Source organism: Lontra canadensis, unplaced genomic scaffold (genome assembly GCF_010015895.1).
Source record: "Lontra canadensis isolate GAN:19392208 unplaced genomic scaffold, GSC_riverotter_1.0 scaffold2, whole genome shotgun sequence".
Classification (NCBI taxonomy): Eukaryota; Metazoa; Chordata; class Mammalia; order Carnivora; family Mustelidae; genus Lontra; species Lontra canadensis.
Window position 1 is genome coordinate 47823902 of NW_022630996.1, and position 20643 is coordinate 47844544.

At 35.9% G+C, this 20643-nt stretch overlaps 1 long non-coding RNA gene across 2 annotated transcripts; it reads right to left on the reverse strand.

The window, feature by feature from the left end:
- Positions 1-9355: 9355 nt before the first annotated feature.
- On the reverse strand, positions 9356-19519 carry LOC116872558. Of its 2 annotated transcripts, none has more exons than XR_004383671.1 (3): positions 19305-19519; positions 19097-19144; positions 9356-9415 (listed from the first exon to the last, which is right to left on the reverse strand). It is a non-coding gene; the product is annotated as an uncharacterized LOC116872558 (long non-coding RNA). The 2 variants fall into 2 exon arrangements; XR_004383672.1 differs by having other exon boundaries at positions 19359-19393.
- Between the last annotated feature and the right edge of the window lie 1124 nt (positions 19520-20643).

The following is a 20643-nucleotide window of genomic DNA, read 5'->3' on the forward strand; positions in this document are numbered from 1 at the left end:
GGCTCGATCCCAGGACCCTGAGATCATGACCTGAGCTGAAGGCAGAGGCTTTAACCCACTGAGCCACCCAGGCGCCCCGACACCAGCATTTTTTTTAACAGATCTAGAACAAACAATTCCAAAATTTGTATGAAACAAGAAAAGGGCCTGAATAGCCAAAATAGTGTTGAAAAAGAAAACCAAAGCAGGTGGCATCACAATTCTGGATTTCAAGCTGTATTACAAAGTTGGAATCATCAAGACAGCATGGTACTGGCACAAAAACAGGCACATGGATCAATGGAACAGAATAGGGAATACAGAAATGGACCCACAACCATACGATCAACTAATCTTTGACAAAGCAGGAAAGAATATCCAATGGGGGGAAAAGTCTCTATAACAAGTGGTGTTGGGAAAACTGGACAGTGACATGCAGAACAATGAAACTGGACCACTTTCCACACCATACACAAAAATAATTTCAAAACAGATGAAAGACCTAAATATAAGACAGGAAACATCAAAATCCTAGAGAAGAACACAGGCAGCAAACTCCTTGACCTCAGCTGCAGCAACCTCTTATTATACACAACTCTGAAGGACAGGCAAATAAAAGCAAAAATGAATATAAGAAATGGGTAGAAGACATGAATAGACGTTTTCCCAAAGAAGACCTACAGATGGCTAACAGACACATGAAAAGATGCTCAAACAGTCATCACTGGGGAAATGCAAATCAAAATCACAGTGAGATACCACCTCAAACTTGTCAGAATGGCTAAAATTAACAACTCAGGAAACAACAGGTGTTGGCAAGGATGTGGAGAAAGGAAAAACACTTTTGCATTGTTGGCAGGAATGCAAACTGGTGCAGCCATTCTGGAAAACAGTATGGAGCTTCCTCAAAAAGTTAAAAGTAGAGCTACCCTATGACCCAGGAATTGTACTACTAGGTATTTATCCAAAGGACACAAAATGCTGATTTGAAGCAGCACATGCACCCCACATTTAGAGCAGCGTTATCAACAATAAACAAATTCTAATTCTAAAAAGAGTCCAAATGTCCATCAACTGATGAATGGATAAAGAAGATGTGAGATATATATATATATATGTGTGTGTGTGTGTGTGTGTGTGTGTGTATACATATATATGTATATGTGTGCGTGTGTATACACATACATACACACATGCATACATAAATATACAATCTAAAAGAAAGAAATCTTGCCAATTGCAGCAATGTGGATGGAACTAGAAAGTATTATGCTAAGGGAAATAAGTCAGTCAGAGAAAGACAAATATCCTATGATTTCACTCATATGTAGAATTTAAGACACAAAACAGATGAACACAGGGGAAGGGAAGGAAAAATAAAATAAGATAAAAACAGAGAGGGAGGGAAACCATAAGAGATTCCTAACTGTAGAGAAGAAACTGATGGTTGCTGGAGAGGAGGTGGGTGGGGGGGGAAAGGAAAAACTGGTGATGGGTATTAAGGACGGCACTTGTTGGGATGAGCACTGGGTGTTAGAGGCGAGTGATAAATCACTAAATTCTACTCCTGAAACCAATACTACACTATATATTAACTAACTTGAATTTAGATTTAAAAAATCTTCAAATATATTGTCAAAATTCTATTAAAAGAAAATTTGACTCAGATGAAGACTTCTGGTTTGAAAATAGAGAAGAAAGGCCAAAATTTCCCTCTTCATCCCAAAAATACTCTGAAATCGACAAGGACAAAATAAAACACAAACAATATTTATTAACTCACTTAATTATGAGAGTAATCTTCTAAGGTAGTATATGATTCTATTTTATAGATGAAGAAACTGAGGAATACAGAATCTAGAGAAATTTCTCCAAATCGTCAGAGATAGTAAGTATATCTTGAAACATGCTTTTAACCATATTTGAATGAAACAGATGCATTTTAAGGGATGTATCATTTATCTAAATTTGTTCCAAAAGGGAGAGAAACTATGAGTGGGCTAATTTAATCATTGAAAGAAATAGAAAACTTGCCAAACATCTACCTTCTCCGCTCCCTGAAAAAAAGACCCAAGCCAATACTCTCACAGTCAAACTCTACTGAACAATTATGGCATAGAAAATCCAATGATGATATATACACTTTCATAAAACATAAAAGAAAAGACACATCTAGTTCTATTAAGTTAAGCAGAAATTACACAAATAACAAAATCTGAAAGAAAGCAAAAAGGTAAAACAAAATCACAATCTCACCAAGGAATATTGCTGCAAAAATTAGTAATATAGTATAGCCAAACATGATACTAAAAGAGCATTGCAAGATATGAAAGATGCTTATTTCAGGAAAGCTCCTAATCGGTTAACTTTGAATTAGAAAGATTATATTGGGTAATCTTTGTGACTTGACTGAATCTATAAGCAAGGCTGAGATTTCTCTGAGAGAAAAAAGAAACCCCACCAGTGAATTTGCCCTTCATCTGTCTGCTTCTCTTTCTCTCCCAAAGCTCACCCAGCTGCCAACAGCAGTATAGAACGGTAGAGAACCCTGTCCTCAGTGTAGGGACATCTGGGTTTCAATCTGGTCATAACATTTATTAATTTTGTGATCTGTGATATTTTCCGAACCGCTTAAGTTTCAGAATAATCTTTGGTATTAACAGTGACAGTAATAGTTGCTCTGTCCACAGCAAGTAACATAATAAGCTTGAAAGCATTTATAAACTACAGAGTTCTGGGTAAATACAAATGATCGTTTTCAGTATTGTTCGTTCTTTTAGGCTTGAGTCTGCACTTGGACTGAGCTTGTAAGTAAGAACAGAGAAAGGAGAGAAAGGGTGAGCTGTTTGATGAGTGTGTGTTCTGAGGAGGCTGCTTTCCACCTCATGTAATGGAGCAGTTCTGGAGCGGAGGTTGACACTGCTGGAGTCCCAGAATCAGTAAGTAGAGAAGATGAACTGCAAAAACAGACTAACTTAAAAGTTGATACTCTGAGAGCATGAAAACCTTCCCTTGTTTATTTACATGTCACAAACATAAATACATATTTAAAAGACCGAAATCCTTAAGTTTAAAGAACTATTAAAATTAAAGCGAGTTAAAACCAAGTTCCACATTAGAACCATTCAATTCAGGTTTTTGAAAAAATCTCGTCAGGTTGTTCTGTTTTATATACCCAACTTTAGAAAAGGATTGCTACTTTCTTGAGATTTTATATGATAAGGAAAGATAAATCAGACTACATTATATTATAAAATTACATTAATGAAATTACATTAAAATAGCCATTTGACTGGTTGAAAAGAAACACTGAACACTTTGTGCAAAATGATTCTGTCACAGCCCTCTAGATTTTCTCAGAAGTAAGATCACTTTAAAAACAGATTTACTATAGATTCATCCTAAATTGGCAAAAAATGGAATGCTATTATAAGGTATACCTTTTTTTTTTCTCTTGTGACTGTGAGATGGTCCTATATAGTTTCTGCTGAATGTAAATTTTCTCTGGATAACCTTACTATAAAACCAAAATATCTATTTACAAAAAAAGTAACTTTCTTTTTGAGGCCATATATGAAACTGTTATTACAATTGTTTTAATAAGACATGCATTTTAGATTCAGATTAAACTAAGCCATTTGAGTGCCTACCACACGCCATATGTTTTTATATTATTTCACCAATCTTCATAACCATCTTTTGTTATAAATCTAATTGTCTTAATGAGTTAACAGGCACACACAGAGTGGGTGTAATTACTTAAAGCTAACCCTATCTCTTCTGATCTGTCCAGAACCTTTCAATATAATTAGAAGGATCAGTTTTTCTCTTCATACCTTCAAACCATGAGACCAAACTGCCTCTGGTGTCTTAGTCATTTGTCACAAATAGAAGACAGAAGAGTCTTCTTTAAGTGAATTCTTATATATATCACTCCATGCTCGAAACCTTCTAACTAACTGTTCCCAATTAGTTTCAAAATCAAGTTAATACTTTGAATCGGGAAGCTAACAGATAATTACTTGATTACTTGATTACTACAATTTGACACGGTGTTTATTTTCCAAATAGTCACATCACTCAGAATTCTGTCCTGTAACTACAAAGCCTCTTTTTTGGTTCTTACTATTTCTTCAGAAATCTGTTTCAACTTCAAGTCTTCCCTAAAGCTATTCCAGACTAAGGACAAATGCCCCCTTCTGCACATGAACCCACTCACTCACGTGCACACACATACCTATAACTGATCATTATATATATCTGCTTGTTGATAACGATGGTGTTGTATGTAATGATCACACTCCAGCCACCCTTTGGATGTGAAATAGTGTAAACTGGGAGGCCCTTGTTAAGTTTCAGTCGCCATCTTCTTTATTTTCTTCTGATCATAAGCACCTTGAGGGCAGTGTTGCCATTTCAGTTCACCACCTGGCTTGTTATGGCTCTTCTAATATGGCAGGTGTTCAATAAATCACATTGAATAAGGATCTGTGGTTGACTGATTAACTTCTTGGCACGTGAAATATATTTAATATTCCCCTTGAGTTCACAAATGGTTTATGCACTTCACAAAGCACCACACTCAGAATCACTCTAGCCTTGAAAGAACCTGACCAACAAATTTTAAATAAAGCAGTAAGAGCCCTAAAACAGAGACTGTCTCCTATCCACACGGAGTGTTTTCATTTTTATGACCCTATTGTTGCACACATATCAGACTGGAATATGGTTTACACACTGGAACCTTCCAATCTCCAACCCAGCCGTTTTGCCCTGGTCTTTGTGTGCTCTGTTTTCTTTGTGAATCACAGATTAGAACGGCAGCCTTTCTGACCTGCAATAAAACTCACACATTCCCTTAAACATATGCTACTATACAATGAATTTCATTGAAGGAAAAAATAGATGTGAATCCTACCTGACTGATTCGTTTCAGGTTTGGGGTGCTGTGGTTAGAAAGATCAAATAATGCCAGTTATGTCAGGTAGTGCCAGGAACTTCGGGCCCCTATAAATTTTGATCCTGGAAATCACTTGACAGAATTAGAAAGAATATTTTTCTTTGTCAAAACTTCAGACTTTTTTTTTTTTTTTCTAACCTCAGGACTTTCTACTCAACTTGCTGTTATTTCTCAGACAAAGTAAAATCAGAAGTCACATTTAGAGAAAGGAAGCGGTACAAGGTAAATGGCTGAAAATAAAGCTCGCTACTGAAAAATGCCTTTAATAGTTTCCACTAGAATATCACACTACAGTTAATGTGCTCTTCGCTCTCTCTTTTTAGGAATAGGCTTTGGAAAATGCACATTACCCATACCCATACCAACACACAGTGACGGCTAATTTGAATATATTAATACTTACTAAAATTACTCAATAAGAGGACTTTTAAAATCAACTTTCATACATATATCTTTGTCATTTTTAAAGGCTTTTTAAAAAAAGGTTTATCTATTGCTGAAAATACTATTACAAAACTCTTCCCTCACTACACTGAGAAGATATATGTATGTGTGTGTGTGTAAACATACACATATATATGTGTGTATTTATATATATATAAATATACATACACACAGACACACACACATATTAATTCTGTCTGCCTTTTTCTACACAGAAACCCAGAGAGGGCAGGTTCTTATTTTTAAAAATATATTTCATATATACTTTAGTCTCATCCATTTTCTTAAGCATACATTTCTACAGGTTATGTAATTTTCATTTGTTTCCATTATAAACACATGCAATGCCCTTCTAAACTTCTTGACTTTATGACAGTAGAGTTATCTCATCATGAATTATGGCATTGGTTTTAATATCCTTTTAAAAATATATTAAAAATTGGGGCACCTTGGTGGCTCAGTCAGTTAAGCATCTGCCTTCAACTCGGGTCATGATCCTGGAATCCCAGGATCAAGTCTCACCTTGGGCTCCCTACTCAGTGGAGTGCTTGCTTCTGCCTCTGTCCCTCTCACCTGCTCATACTCTCTCTCAAATAATTAAATAAAATCTTAAAAAAAAAAATTTTAAAAACTAATATACTTTGAGTTTTTTAGAACAGTTTTAGGTTTACAGGAAAACAATTGTCATATATTACCCCTCCCCAGTTTCTCCTATTACTATCCTGCACTGGTATGGCACATTTTAAAATATCCTTTTAACAAATGCTTTTGGTAAAGTGAATACGAAGGCCCAGGCTATGCTTAAGAGAAACTAAAAGCACACTACTTTTAAATGGACATTTCACCTTTGTATTATAGATACACAGAAGTAGTACATAACTACTTTTTTTTTTTTTTGCAAAAGATATAAATAGAACATATTGAATCCTTCCCATTTTCATGATCTCTCATAAATTGTAAGCCTACTTTGAAGCTTTCTTTAAAACCACATGCACACAACAGTTTGCTTATTTTCTGAGGCCTGCCTGGGCACTTTGTTTCACAATGTGCTAATTGCTCTGACTTTGGCCCAGGCTCTTTGCTGGGCCGCTTGCCTCTGCCGGGTGCATCTGTGTTTACATATCTTGTGGATCACTCAGAGCCTTGCTGAAGGCCCTTTCAGCCTCTTTCAGGACTAGGCCTCAAGAAGTCTAACCAAAGTCCAAGTCACCCAGATCAGTTACTCCGAAAACCTTACCCTGGTCAGAATCTGCCTTCCACTGACATTTTGATGCAAAATCACAGGCAACATATTCCCTCAACTGAGGATACGTGGTTTGTAAGAGTGTGAATTCAGAAGGTTGTTGATAAATGACTCTAGAAGACCTTCATGATTAATTTCTGTCAGGACACAGTAAAATAGTAGAGAGTGTCTAACATTGTTCCAAAAACAACACTTTCTGCCACAGAGTAGAATTCTCTGCAGTGCCAGGTGGAAATTAATCTTTCTCCATTGGTTATTGAGTGCTGTCCCAAATTATTCAGCTGGAGTTAAACAGAGGTATTGTTCTTATTTAAGAGGATAAAACCCAAATTCATAGACCAGTATATAATGTCAGCAACGCAGGCCTGAGATGGAGGCGAGGACAAAATGGTAAAGATTAGAAGCCAGATCCACAAATAAAATTATTTAGAAAGGAGTTGGTGTCCATGCCTGTTCTAATGGATCAAAGATATATATCCCAGCATGGGATTCTTTTAAGTAAAGTGAGAACTGACTTGTCTATTAAGTATATTTAGAAATGACACTTGTTATTCACAGACCTAACCCAGAGTGCATACAAATTCATAAAATACATTTCCAGTACCATGAGAAAGAGCCATAATTAAGAAAAGTAATATTATTCTAAATATAAAAGTCATCTACTTTGGCTGCCTGGGTGGCTCAGTTGGTTAAGCAACTGACTTCGGCTCAGGTCATGATCCTGGAGTCCTAGGATCGAGTTCCACATTGGGCTCCCTTCTCGCCAGAGAGTCTGCTTCTCCTTCTGACCCTCCCCCCTCTCATGCTCTCTCTCAGATGAATAAATAAACTCTTAAAAAAAAAAAAGTCATCTATTTTGTGTATTGATATGTTTTTAATCCTTCAATAGTTTTTTGTTTGTTTGTTTTTGTTTTTTTTCTGTTTTTAGGAAGGGAGAGAAAGAAAGGGAATAGGGTAAGGGAGAGGAAGAGAGAGAATCTTAAGCAGGCTCTGACCCTAATGCAGAGCTCAGCGCAGGGCTCAATCCCACCCACCCTGAGATCAAAACCTAAGTTGAAATCTAGGATGTTCAACCAACTGAGCCACTCAGGGACCCCAATCCTTCAGTAGGTTTTATAAAGATCAGCGGGCTTTAAAGCTGATTTTAATTTTGTTAATAATTATACTAATGTAGGGGTACCTGGGTGGCTCAGTTGGTTAAGCCTCTGACTCTTGATTTCAGCTCAGGTCATGATCTCAGGGTCCTGGGATCGAGACCTGCCTTGGGCTCTGTGCTCAGCAGAGTCTGCTTGGGATTCTTTCTCTTCTCTCCTTCTGTACCTCCCTTTGGCTCACACACGTGCTCTCTTGCTCTCTCTCAAATAAATAAATATCTTAAAAAAATTATACTAACGTAGACTGATAAATTGGTTTTCTGCTTATCATGATATGACAGTGATATTAAATATGTCTTCCTAATTGCCTTTTGTTTGGGAATCACTTCAGTTACTGCTGTTCTCCATCACTGCTAGTAATTCAACATCCATATCACATATCTCCTCTTCCAAACATTGCTCAAAGAGCTAACCTAACCTATGCAGAGTATAAAAGGATTAAAGGAACATATAAATTATAGTCTTAAAAGTTGCTTGCTATTAGCAAGTATTTCCACCCAAAATCTGTGTCACACAATATAAATAGCTTACATTATGTCTCCATGGTAGAAATGGATTCTGTTGAATGTTGATGCTATTTCTTCAGTGGCTTTTGACCACATTTAAGGCTCAGAACACAGTTAGACTAATAGGGTATCAAAAGAGCCCATGACCTTGAGGATGGCCCAGTGCAGTATAATCCAAGACAAAAAGAAAACAGGATCATGGACATCCTTGATGTGTGCCATTGTGATACCTCATTTCTTCTTCTGACCAAAAGGCTAAAGCCGAGCATATGGATCTCACAACCCATTGCTCTTCTTACTTGCTGTGAGATGCAACCTGGCTTCTTGGCAGAGCCACTTCCATTATAGCACCTGCCACCACTGAGCTCCTAGAACAGCCCCTAACCCTCCAGCTTTCCCTGGCTTTCCTGAAGCTGCAGAACTGTTTTCTCTCATATCAGGGTTCACCTATTCTCCCTCTCATCGGAATCCTACCCACCCCACAGTATGTCCAGGCTTCTGTTTAACTGGCTCAGACTAAAAGCATTTATTTTATATCTGAAAGCACCCTAGGTATTAGGAAACCAGAATTCACTGCATGTTGATTTTGACTAAAAGAATGCTTGCTACAGGGAGAAAAAGTGAAAACAAGGAAAAGAAGTAAATGCTTCATATCATACAAGACTTAATGACTATACAAGGAGTTTTTCTGTTTTGTTTTTACTCATGGGACAATCCAAATCTTTAGCTTTACTGGTCATCCTCTTTGGAGAATTCTAATAATTCTAATAATAGGTTAGAAACCGCTCTCCCAAAAAAAGCAATAAAAAGACAAATGATAAACTTATAGCGTATTTTATAAGCAGCTTAGCATGACAATAAATGAAATAACAACTAATTTAACTAATGTGATTTATTTGAAACCTAGATGTAGGATATGTGTACAAATTTTAAAAACCATTGTTTATCTCATGCTGTATTTCATTTTGATTTCTTTGAAGTTCAACTTTAACCTACTTGAACAGTTTTCATTGTAAAATGTATAAATGCATATTCACTTTTCCATGCATAAGGTTCAAAATCTCTTGTGCAAAAGGTTCAAATTCTCTTGCCCAAACTTGTGATCATTTTATCAGAACTCAGTAGCATTCTAAAAGAGAAATAAAAGCATCAAATGAAGCACTTACAGATTTTATGCATGGGGAAGGCTCTGAACAAATTCGTATTAACTGTTGGACAAGGCGTTTTGTTTTGTTTTGTTTTATTTTGTTCTGTTTTGTTTTGCGAGTCTTAGGTCATCTGTTAAAATAAGGTCATCTAGATACTTCCAAAATACAACTGCCTAGTAGAGGGAAGTTCATATGTAGAATGAATTGTATTTTAACTTTGATTTTTTTTCTTGGTTCCTCAAATTCTCTAACTCTGATTCCTACTCGTGCTGAAGATAGGAGAAATTCTTCTCTACCAGTAGATAGATATTTACTACCCAAAGGGATAAAGTTAAAATGATGACTAGAAAGTATACAGATAAAGCATTCAGTTTACGTCCTCCTTAACTTCCCCATCCAGAGCTTCTTTTCTGAGTAAATCTCTTTGGCCATAAAAATCAGTGAATCTGGAATACAACAGATAGGATGCCAGGATTCCAAAGAATTGATTAAGAAAGTTTTTCATTATACTATGAAAAAGTATCTTCAGCTGAAGTCATGAATTGGCTTCAGTAAGGAGACTGTAAAGGAATTAAAACTAATTCTAAGCTCTGTTTGTTTTATACTTTTTACCTCCATTTTACCTTAATTAATTAACTTTCCTCTTATTTTCATACAGTGGTTACATAAGTCACCTGCTCTTATTTCTGGTGAAAGTTAACCAAATATTTTTTCCCAAAAGAGATACATGTGTTTGGTAGAATATAAATTGTAGAATTGATAAAGATATTTTACCCTGAAGATATTTTCTTATTCCTCTTTTTCCTATATTTACAAGGGGTGGGGGGAAGATATGTCTACCCTATGTTTAAAATTCTCCCCGAGCTCTGAAAATCTTCCAGCTGTATCTTAAAAAACAGGAGACTTTGGCTTTTGACTCACTTTCCTGTATTATGGATAAGAGCCTGGCTGTTTTCATAAACAGTGGCCAGCTGTTCAACTTTTAATACTCTACAGCAATCTTCCACTTTTCACAGGGGAAACACATCTTGATTGCATCTTCTGCCTCAGTTAAGAAACTCATTAAAGATTTTGAATGTAAATGCTTCCTTAACCAAGGCACTCAAAAAATGTACTTAGCTGCTGGTCTGAACCTAGAAGTTGCTTATTCAGTTACAACAACCTCCTCTTATTTATTAAGCAGATTGTTCAAGGATGTTTTGGAATCCATTAGAGTAAGAAACTAATAAAGAGGACAGCTGAAGAACAGGTAAATGCTGGGCACTTATAAGAACTATGGGCCTAACCACGTAAATTTATCTCACACAATTAGCAAATTAGTCAGCCTTGCAGAAATGTTATGAGAGCAACAGATACTTTCAGTGTCCACTACCTCTTCCACCATGCAAGTGCCTTCCACCGTGCAAGAACAGTGTGGTTCTGTCACAAAGATTCTGCTTCACAGAATGATGAGAACACAATGAGTACAAAGCCCTAAGTTGATCCATCACATAGGAATATTAAAGCTTTATTTTTTTAAATAAAGATTTAGCACAAAGATTGGTAAAATGTCAGGTGGAACAGAAAAGAAGGGAAGGAGAAGGAATAAATGAAAAAACAGATAAAAATTTGAAGGGAAATAACAATAGACTAAATGTTTTTACTAGACTTTTCAAATTGAAGAATATTAATTATGCTAGAATAAAATATTTATTTTGACCAAAAGCTATTAGCTAAAGAAAACGCCTTGATTGTAATGGAATCCAAATGATGAGAATAAATATTCTAGGAAGACCTCCTATTCTTATTAGACAAAGGATGGATTTGGATGTGGTTATGGATATGTAAATGGACATGAAAGTGGACATGGAAAAATTTTTAAAAATGAAAGTGGATATGGACAGAAACATTGTTCTAGAGATATCTACTTTTTACATGCAGACTACCATAGACAGGGATCACATAGGGATGGGAAGGGAAAGGAGATGAGAGGGGGGAAACTGAAAAATATCTTCCATATGATAATTCAAATATTAAATGAAGAAAAATTCCTGAGTGAAAAGTTGTTCATTATTCTCTCAGAGTAGTAAGAATTAGTTTTCAATGCAATATGTAGATTTTTTTAAAATGTCTTTCTAATAGTCCTTAATAGCAAAGGTGTTACATGAAGTCCAATGTTGCTCAGAGCCTGTTTCTTGTGTATTTTCCTTACTAAATCAGTGCCTCGAAGTTTGCAATTCCATAGGGGATTTTGAACTAAGGAACTTTAGCAAATGGAAGGATAAGTATCAGAAGGTTTCCTGCTAAGTAATTTAAAATGTCAACAGAGTGTGAAGTTTAAGCATCCTGGAGTATTTTGAAATAAGATTATAGGAAGTTCTCCTGAATATTTATAATGAGATCAATAGGATCTACCATTAAAATAATCATGTTTTTTTCCCATTATATTTCAGGTACCTCTATAATTTGTTAAAAGATACCATGCAAACACTACTTTTAAAAAATAATTTACATCTGATTTAGCGTCTCCTTGAAATTTAGAATTTGCATCTGCCAGTAATGATGGATTTGCCATGAAAATATTCTCCCAAAAAAAGAAAGGAAAAGTTCAACTATCAAGAATAATTTAAAACTTCAAAAAAAGAATACTATTTTAGATTTACATAAAATGTCTCCGTGTATAAAGCACTCTGGCAGCCATCATATCACTTGATTCCCTCAACAACCCTGGGAAGTTGGCAAAGTACCATTTTTCCCATTTTCCAGATGAAGCTGAAGTTTCATGCCTTGTCTCAGAACAGTGCGCTAGTTACACTCAGAGACCTGAATTCTAATCAGCTTTGTCCAACTCCCAATATTCCTCCATTTCTGTGTCATTTGCCAAAACAGTCACAGGAGATGAAGAATGACTGAAGTGCCAGAATTAACTATTTTTGCTTTCTAATTAAAACTTTTTTTTGGTATGAAGAAACAAGATAATTTAAGAATACAAAACAGGTAAACAAACTTTTCTTCATCAATTTAATTCTTTTCCAATGCAAAGAGTTTAATGAAATTGCTATTGGGATGACAAAAAAAAAAAAAATTCCAAAATATAAACACGCGGATCAAACCTAGAATTACAGTGATATTCACTGAAATTCAGAATTGCTGTTCCTTTTCTGGTTAATTAATATGATTTTAAGTATTTCATATGGGAGGACTTTTTTTTTTTTTTTTGGAAAAAAATGAAATGAACCTAAGATTGACTGGAATTTACAAGCTCATTTAAAGAAAAGTCTCAACTATTTTTTTCTTACAAACGTAATACCTCCCCAGATGGCAGTCTTTGTAGTTTGTGGCACTGATTCAAAAGGCATATTAACTGCCACTCTCTGAGCTGCATCAAGCATTTACAGGCCTCCCCACAGAATGGGTTCAACAGTAATTAAAATAACACCCTTCCTTGGGGTGAAGTTACACTTGAAGAGTTTGGGGATGTTTTTTTTTCCTTCCTTTGGGTAAATAATTCCTTTCCCAAAAACATATGAGAAAGAGATGAGAATGGAAAGACCTTGAGAGAAAGGAGACAGAGGTGTGTGTGGGGGATGGAAAGGGTAGTCAGAGGAAGGTGGGGGGAGAGGGAGAGAGAGAGAAGGAGAGATTCAGAATAGTACACCAAAGTGTACTAACAAATTCCATAAACTATGTTAAAATATCGGTATTTCTTTCATTCTCTACCAGACACTGACAGACAAACAGGTTTAAAGAAAGAAAAAAAAAAAAAAAAGCAAGGGGGAAAAATACCATTTACTCACTGTAGCAGCAGGAAATCAAGGAAAGAAAATAAACAGGGCTTGAATTGTGGGCCTTTAACCTGCTAGTCAGACAGTTTCATTCTGTATGTATTTGTGTGCTGGTAAATGGCGAAGGGGAGGTAAAAGGACGAGGCCTTGTGGGATTCTTGGGACTCCCACAGCTACCAGTCCAGCTGTACAAACACGCACAAGCTTTGTTAAGGTACAGTGGGCAGCAGGCTGAAACTGCTGAGCTATCTGACCTATAAATCCCTCGCAAAAGCTCCACTTGAGGGGAAGCCAGGAGTTATGTGTAAATGTTTTATCCAGCCAGAAGCCAGCTATTGGTCATTTCCGTCTCCCCTCTCTCTCTCCTCTCAATGGATACTCTGACTGGCAACCTTTAGAATAGTTATGTTTAGATGCATAAATGACAATCTTAAATTCTACTTCCCTCCGGCCTTAACAAGAAAGGGAATAATGACTCAGAAGCTCTTCCTTCATGTCTTTATGGCTTGGGAAATATATTCCACAATTGTGAGCAATAAATTTAGGCAGCGCAATGGAAATTTCTGTTATTGTTCTTTTCTTTAAATTTCTTTTTCAAACTCAATTAAGTGTTTCATTTTAAAATTACCACAAATCTACACACACATACACACACACACATTTTAAAGAACTCGGGCTCGAGGGATTTGAGATATTCCTTTAAATATGATACCCCTTACTTTCCCCGGTTTTTCACTTTCCTTAGCCTGATTCACAACAGAGAATCTTAGCATCACATATCGCATTCTGAGTGCAAACAATGAAGAGATTCTAAATTGCTAACCTCAAGAAGAACCTTCCTAAGATTTCTTCCCTTTTCTAAACATTTCTGAACTCTCTGTGACCTCCTTTTATGAAGCCTACAAATGACACCTCAACACCTTAAACATCGTGCAGTTAGTAAGCTATATAAACTATCAAAAAGCTGAAGAAAATGACACAGAACAATGAAAAGTGAAGCAGATAAATTTAAGTAGACAATGGCCTTTGCAAACATCCAGAAAGCTAGAAAAGTCTCTAGGTTGAAAATACTTAGAAGGCACAAAATCCAAGAGAGGAAAAAAAAATACAGCCCACACTAAAAACAAAAGATACACACCAACACAGAGATCCATCCTGCTCTGAGTTGAGTAATTTTGGTAGGATTTGAGTAATAGTAAACATTCAGAGATATGAAGCAAGAGCTGTGTTTTTCTGATGTCATTCTGTGATAGTCTAAAGATTTACTTCAGTAAATGTTCACTGACTCTCTATGTAACACTGAGCAACAGACCAGGAGTGCGGGTAACAAGAGGTGAATCACAACTCTTGTTCTTTTACCAGAGTATGTGTTCAGATAGAGAAGATAAAACAAGCACACATGCATAACTATCACATGGGACAAAAAGAAGCACACCAGAAAAGTAAAAATGAATGACAGTGGAAATTCAGAGATGGCAAGAAGTATTACAGAGGACAGAAGTCAGTAAAAATATGCCCTGAACATCACCATCTTCTTGAAATATGTCATATGAAGGATTGTGAATAACTACCGTCACATTAAAATAATGAAAATAAGGCAAAGGAACAGGGATGACTTGTGGAAAAAGAGATGCTGGCCAGACAGAATGGTAATTTTTTTTAAGATTTTATTTATTTATTTGACAGAGAGAGAAAGCATGAGTGGAGGTGGGGGGGGATGTGAGGGATAGAGTGAGAGGGAGAAGCAAATTCCCTGATGAGCAGAGAGCCTGATGAGGATGATGTGGGGCTCAATCCCAGGACCCTGGAATCAAAACCTGAGCTGAAGGAAGACACTTAACCGACTAAGCTACCCAGCCACGCCTGGAATGGTAATTTCTTAATAAAAAGATTGTAGCTCAGCAAAGGCAACCTGAAGCAGGATCTGGTCTTCGGATATGGATTCAGTTTTAAATGATATCCAGGAACCCAGAGAAGTCTAGTGATGTCAGTGTTGTATATGAGCTTCCCCTAATTAAACTGATGTAAAAATAACACAGTGTATCTTGCCATCATCTCTATCTTTCTAGTTAATTCTATAGGTCAGTCATTTAAGTGTTTTCTAGCTATCTCCAATACTCTACGAAATAGCAAATAAACTCCCAATATATTCAGGTTTTAGTAATAAAACAAAGTATACTATTTGTGGCTTGACAGTGGTTTTTCTACTGCCTTTTGACTTGTGAACTAAGAAGGACATAGGCAATGCACTGGCCAGGACCCAGGATAAACTCAGCAGAAAAATAATTGCACAGAATCACAAAGGGTAAAACTCCGACCAATATGACAGTGACCCAGAACTTCAACTAAACACATAATAGTGCATCACCTCACTTTGTCGTTCTTTCACACATTAAAAATTTGCCACTTCAAATCCAAAGGTATTAGATATTGAATTTTATCCAACTGAAACGACTTGGAAGATTCAGAAAAAGAAAAGAGAACACTCGGTTAAATATGTAAAGAGGGACAAAACAAATTTTAAAACTATAAATACAATAGATTTATCAAAACCAGCCATGTTCTCCAATGGAAATGTTACTGACTCAAGATTTAGGACACTCAGTTGCTCCAATGAATATCCTTGTGATCCACCAAAGTTACCCAATTGTTCCTTGCTTTGCTTATGCAGTTATAAAATTGGACAAGCAATTGTTTTCACTTCCTACCTTACATGGATGTGAAAATATTTTAAAGTCCATTGCAATATTATCATTAACATAATGCCTTATAATATTGCAATTAATTACTAAACATAAAGTAATTGAGCACATTAAAAACTTATTAGTCATCCACCTATAACCAAATGTAATTAAGACCTTTTAATTTCATAAAATTTATTATTTAGATTCATGAGTACTCCAAACACCAAAGACAAATTATTACTGTTATGGTTATCATTTAAACATTTTTGTTCATTTTAAGGGAAAATTTGTGTCAAACATTGACACAGTGGAGTACATTAGAATTCTGATTTAATGGCTCAGACTAGTGTAAATTTTCTGTTGCATTCTAAGCTCTATTACTCCTAACCTCTTCCTGGAATACAAACTAGACAGTGATAACACTTGAATTTTTTTTATTATTAGAAAATATAGCGTAATAATTGAATTAGTCTGACTGACAAGATACTCTATAATATTGTCAATGTAATATGATATATGGGGACAGTAGTTTTTAAAACCTCTCACCAACACAATATTCATGTCTTGTTTGGGAAAGCATTTTAAAGCATGGTATATACTAGATGTCAGAAAATATTTTACACAGTTTCATTGGGTTATTATCTGTTTAGATATTAACTCTTAGTAATTACCTCAATTTCACAATATAAAATTTAATTACTAAATGCAATTATCTCATATCCTCACCATTATAAATATTTTATTTTCTTTGGGTTATACACCTACACACACAAATATATAGATAGTTAATACACAGATATGGTCATAAAGATACAGGGACATATTCAAATGACAGAGTAAAGATACAGTCACTAAATTACAATTTGTGAATGGATCTGATATTTCTTGAGCAACTATGTGCCATAAATGCACAACACCAGACACTTTACATATTACTGAAGCCTCATATGAATCATGTGAAATAGGTATTTTTGTTCCCTGTTCTTTCTACCAATCTATCAGACATGAGGATTTGCAGTTATACTTTAAGTAAGTCCTCTGCTGCTTAGTCTCTGCACTGCTTCAATCAGACCAGTCTTGCTTTTTATTTATTTGTTTATGGCGCCATGCAAGATTTCATTTGAACAGAGATTTTCATGACCCACGAGTTAGAAAACTACTGTTTTATACTACACAGCTTCCTGAGAACCAGAATTGGTCTTTTCTAGTCCTGTATATTTATGATTGAGAAGTCAGGAAACCACCACTGAAAATTCGTAATAGTCTGACTCTCCAAAGGGAAGCAAAATTGTGCCAGAGTTAAGAATTTCCTTGCTTTGGAAAATTTAACTTTGTTACATGATCTACTTACAACTTTATGGTAAGCAGTGCAGTTAATATCCATGTTTCCAAAAGACCTTAACCTGTACTTTCACAAACATAAACAATACCAACAGTATGAAATGGGAATACAGAATAAAACACTTACATTTAAAAATACACTTGGGGGGTGCCTGGGTGGCTCAGTGGGTTAAAGCCTCTGCCTTTGGCTCAGGTCAGCCCCACATCAGGCTCTCTGCTCAGTGGGGAGCCTGCTTTCTCCTCTCTCTCTCCCTGTCTGCTTCTCTGCCTACTTGTGAACTCTGTCTGTCAAATAAATAAAATCTTTAAAAAAAATAAAAATAAAAATAAAAATACACTTGGCTTTCTCACCAAAACCCATAACATCAGTCTAATTATGAGAAAAACATTTGATGAGCCCAAATCAAGGGATATCCTAACCAACTACCTGATCAGAACTTCTCAAAATTGGTAAGGTCATCAGAAATAAGGAAAGTCTGAGAAATTATCACAGCCAAGAGAAGGCTAATGAAACACGACTACTCATTGTATTGTGATATCCTGGATGGAACAGAAGAAGGACACTAGGTACAAACTAAGGAAATCTCAAAGTATGGATATCAGTTAAGAATAAAATATCAATAGTGGTTCATTAACTGTAACAAATCTATATATGAATGTAATGCATTAATAATAGGGGAAATTATGGGGGACAGATGGGTATTCTCTGTACCATCTTTATACTTTTTCTACACATCTAAAACTATTCTAGAATAAAAACTGAATTTTTAAAAGGTAAAATATGCACTTGGTAAAAACACCCATATCAAAATTTGATTAAGCAGGAATCTGCAGTAACCACATGCAGTTCTTATAAAACAGAAGGAGAAATGTTGCTTAAAAGAGTTGAATTGGGAGCGCCTGGGTGGCTCAGTGGGTTAAAGCCTCTGCCTTTGGCTCAAGTCACAATCCCAGGGTCCTGGGATCAAGCCCCACACGGGGCTTTCTGCTCAGTGGGGAACCTGCTTCTTCCTCTCTCTCTGCCTACCTCTCTGCCTACTTGTGATCTCTGTCTATCAAATAAATAAATATAATCTTAAAAAAAAAAAAACAGTTGAATTGTAAATTTTATTTGTTTCTCAGTAATTTTTGCTTGTTCTTTATTTCACCTTTGTGACCATGGGAGCAAAGCAGATAGCAAATTTAAATTTTTAAATTACTCTAATAATGTAATAACTAAACTATCTATCTTTCATTAAAAGACATTTTGGTATTGGGAAGCACCAACTTGAAAAATACTCCTCAAATTTAAAATTTCTGTGTAGGTAAGTAGTGAAGCAAGGAATCTAAATACAACAGCTCTAGGTGTTAGTGTACAAAGGAACAGCTATCATGTATATGAAACCGTTTTGAAATGTATTCCTTCTAAATTTGACATCAGGAAAAAAGTATCATTATTTTATGTGAAGTATAAATACTAGATTATTTTCTCATCGTATGTGTCCATGGAATGCTTGAACAACTGGTCAAAGAAAACCACATCTTTCAAAATGACTATCTGGTACCCAAATATTCATAAAGTGCCCATGGTGAAGGAATCACTTTTTTTAGACCCCAGTGAGAAGACAGATCTATCCAGTAAATTTGTATCATTGAATAGACACAAACCTAGAAGGAGACACTAGGTCTTCAGCATACTTTCTGTACTTTGGACAAGGCACTGCCAAGATACTGTGGGCAAAGCATCTCTTTTCTTTTCCAAATATTTCCAAGTTTGATAAATTCACTCATTCTTGGAGGTTTATCAACCTCAAAGGGTTGCTTCCTTACATCTACTCCACATTTCTTTTTTTTTTAAATCTAAGTATGCATTTAAAATCAAAATATACTTCACCTTGAGAAGTTCTCCACCAGAAGAGAGCAAACTGATTACCACTCCTCTCTAAAATAAAGAGAGAAAAAGAAAACATTTTTTTAAGACAGCACATGTGACAAATGTTAATGTTGAATTGCTTACTATAGCATAGGTTAAACCATGTAAAATACTGTAGACCAACACCAATGTAATATTACTAACTTGTGTGGCAACACATAGTCATTACCATTACAAAGACATTAAGAGTTCTTCCTGTATTACAACATTGTGCTGGTCCCACCTTAGAGAATCAGCTCCTCAATTTGTCAAGGCTTCCTGTATCTTGATTTGTTAGCCTAAAATTGGAACCAGCAGGGTTACTAACCCCTCATAACAATGGGAACAGAATTTTGAAGAGCTAATGTCACCTCTGCATTGTCAATAAGAAAAAGAACAGTTAACAATGGCAAATGGAACAACAACAACAACAAAATCTAAAATCTAGCTTCTGTAGAAACAGGAAAAAAAAAAAAGATGTAGGTTCATAAGTAAGGTGGTACGAGTATATTGGGGGAGGGTAGTACTGCTAAAGAAGGAATATGAAGGATAAATAAGAGAAGTGAACCTTAAAAAAAAAAAAAGAGCTGACATCTTCTTTAAATAAAAATACTAAAAGAAGACACTGGAAAATACTATAATGGAAAGAAAGACTTGAATTACTATCCATTAATCAAAAGGAACAAACATGCTTCTTTTCTTTTGACCTCAAGGAAATACAGTATTTTTGTCTGCCCAAGCCCTTCTTAACCATTCCTCGCTGGCGTCGTTAGCTTCAGCTATGCACATCTCTGAGGAAGACTTCATTCTTTTAAGCAAAAGGAAACATCTCAATTGATAGAAATGATTAGCACACTTTAGAAAGGTGCTAGAGAACAGCAGATAATAAAGTGCTCAAGTTCAAAAATATATTAACCTTGTTTAGGGTCATGTTTCTTACAAGAGATGATGTTTTTCTAGGGGGATTTTAGCTGTTCCCAACCATTCACAGTGTTTGAAGTGCTCTCTAAGAGCCCTCAAGCCAACTCAGCTAGGAACCTCCTTCCACTTTGATGTTTCACCATGACAAGGCTCCAGGAGTTGCCCAAACAAAAAGATGACACATCCAAATGATGTGTGTGTGTTTTTGCAGTAGACTCATAAAAAGATGCTGGAAGTAGAATAAAAATTGTATATCCTTACATTTCTACCCTCCTCCTCAAGTGTGTTTGTGCGTAAGAACACGGTATGTCTGGCTTTGTCCTTTTGGCAGACGCTATTATTTGCCCAAACACCAGGCATTCTCATCCCCTTCCTAGTTGCTAGACTGCTTCAATATTTCGGAGGTATGTACTCTCTTATAGGCTTAAGAAAGTCACCCTGCTGCCAGGAGTAAATGTAGTTTTCAAAGCTTTCTTTCAAAGCAATCATGATCATTTTAGGCCCCTTGACAGTGGTTAGCTTAAGGGTAGGCATTAGAGGCAAGCCAGACCAATGAGACATAAGGCTGTTTAAGGATTTCTGGGAAAGCTTTCCCTCTCTAGATATTA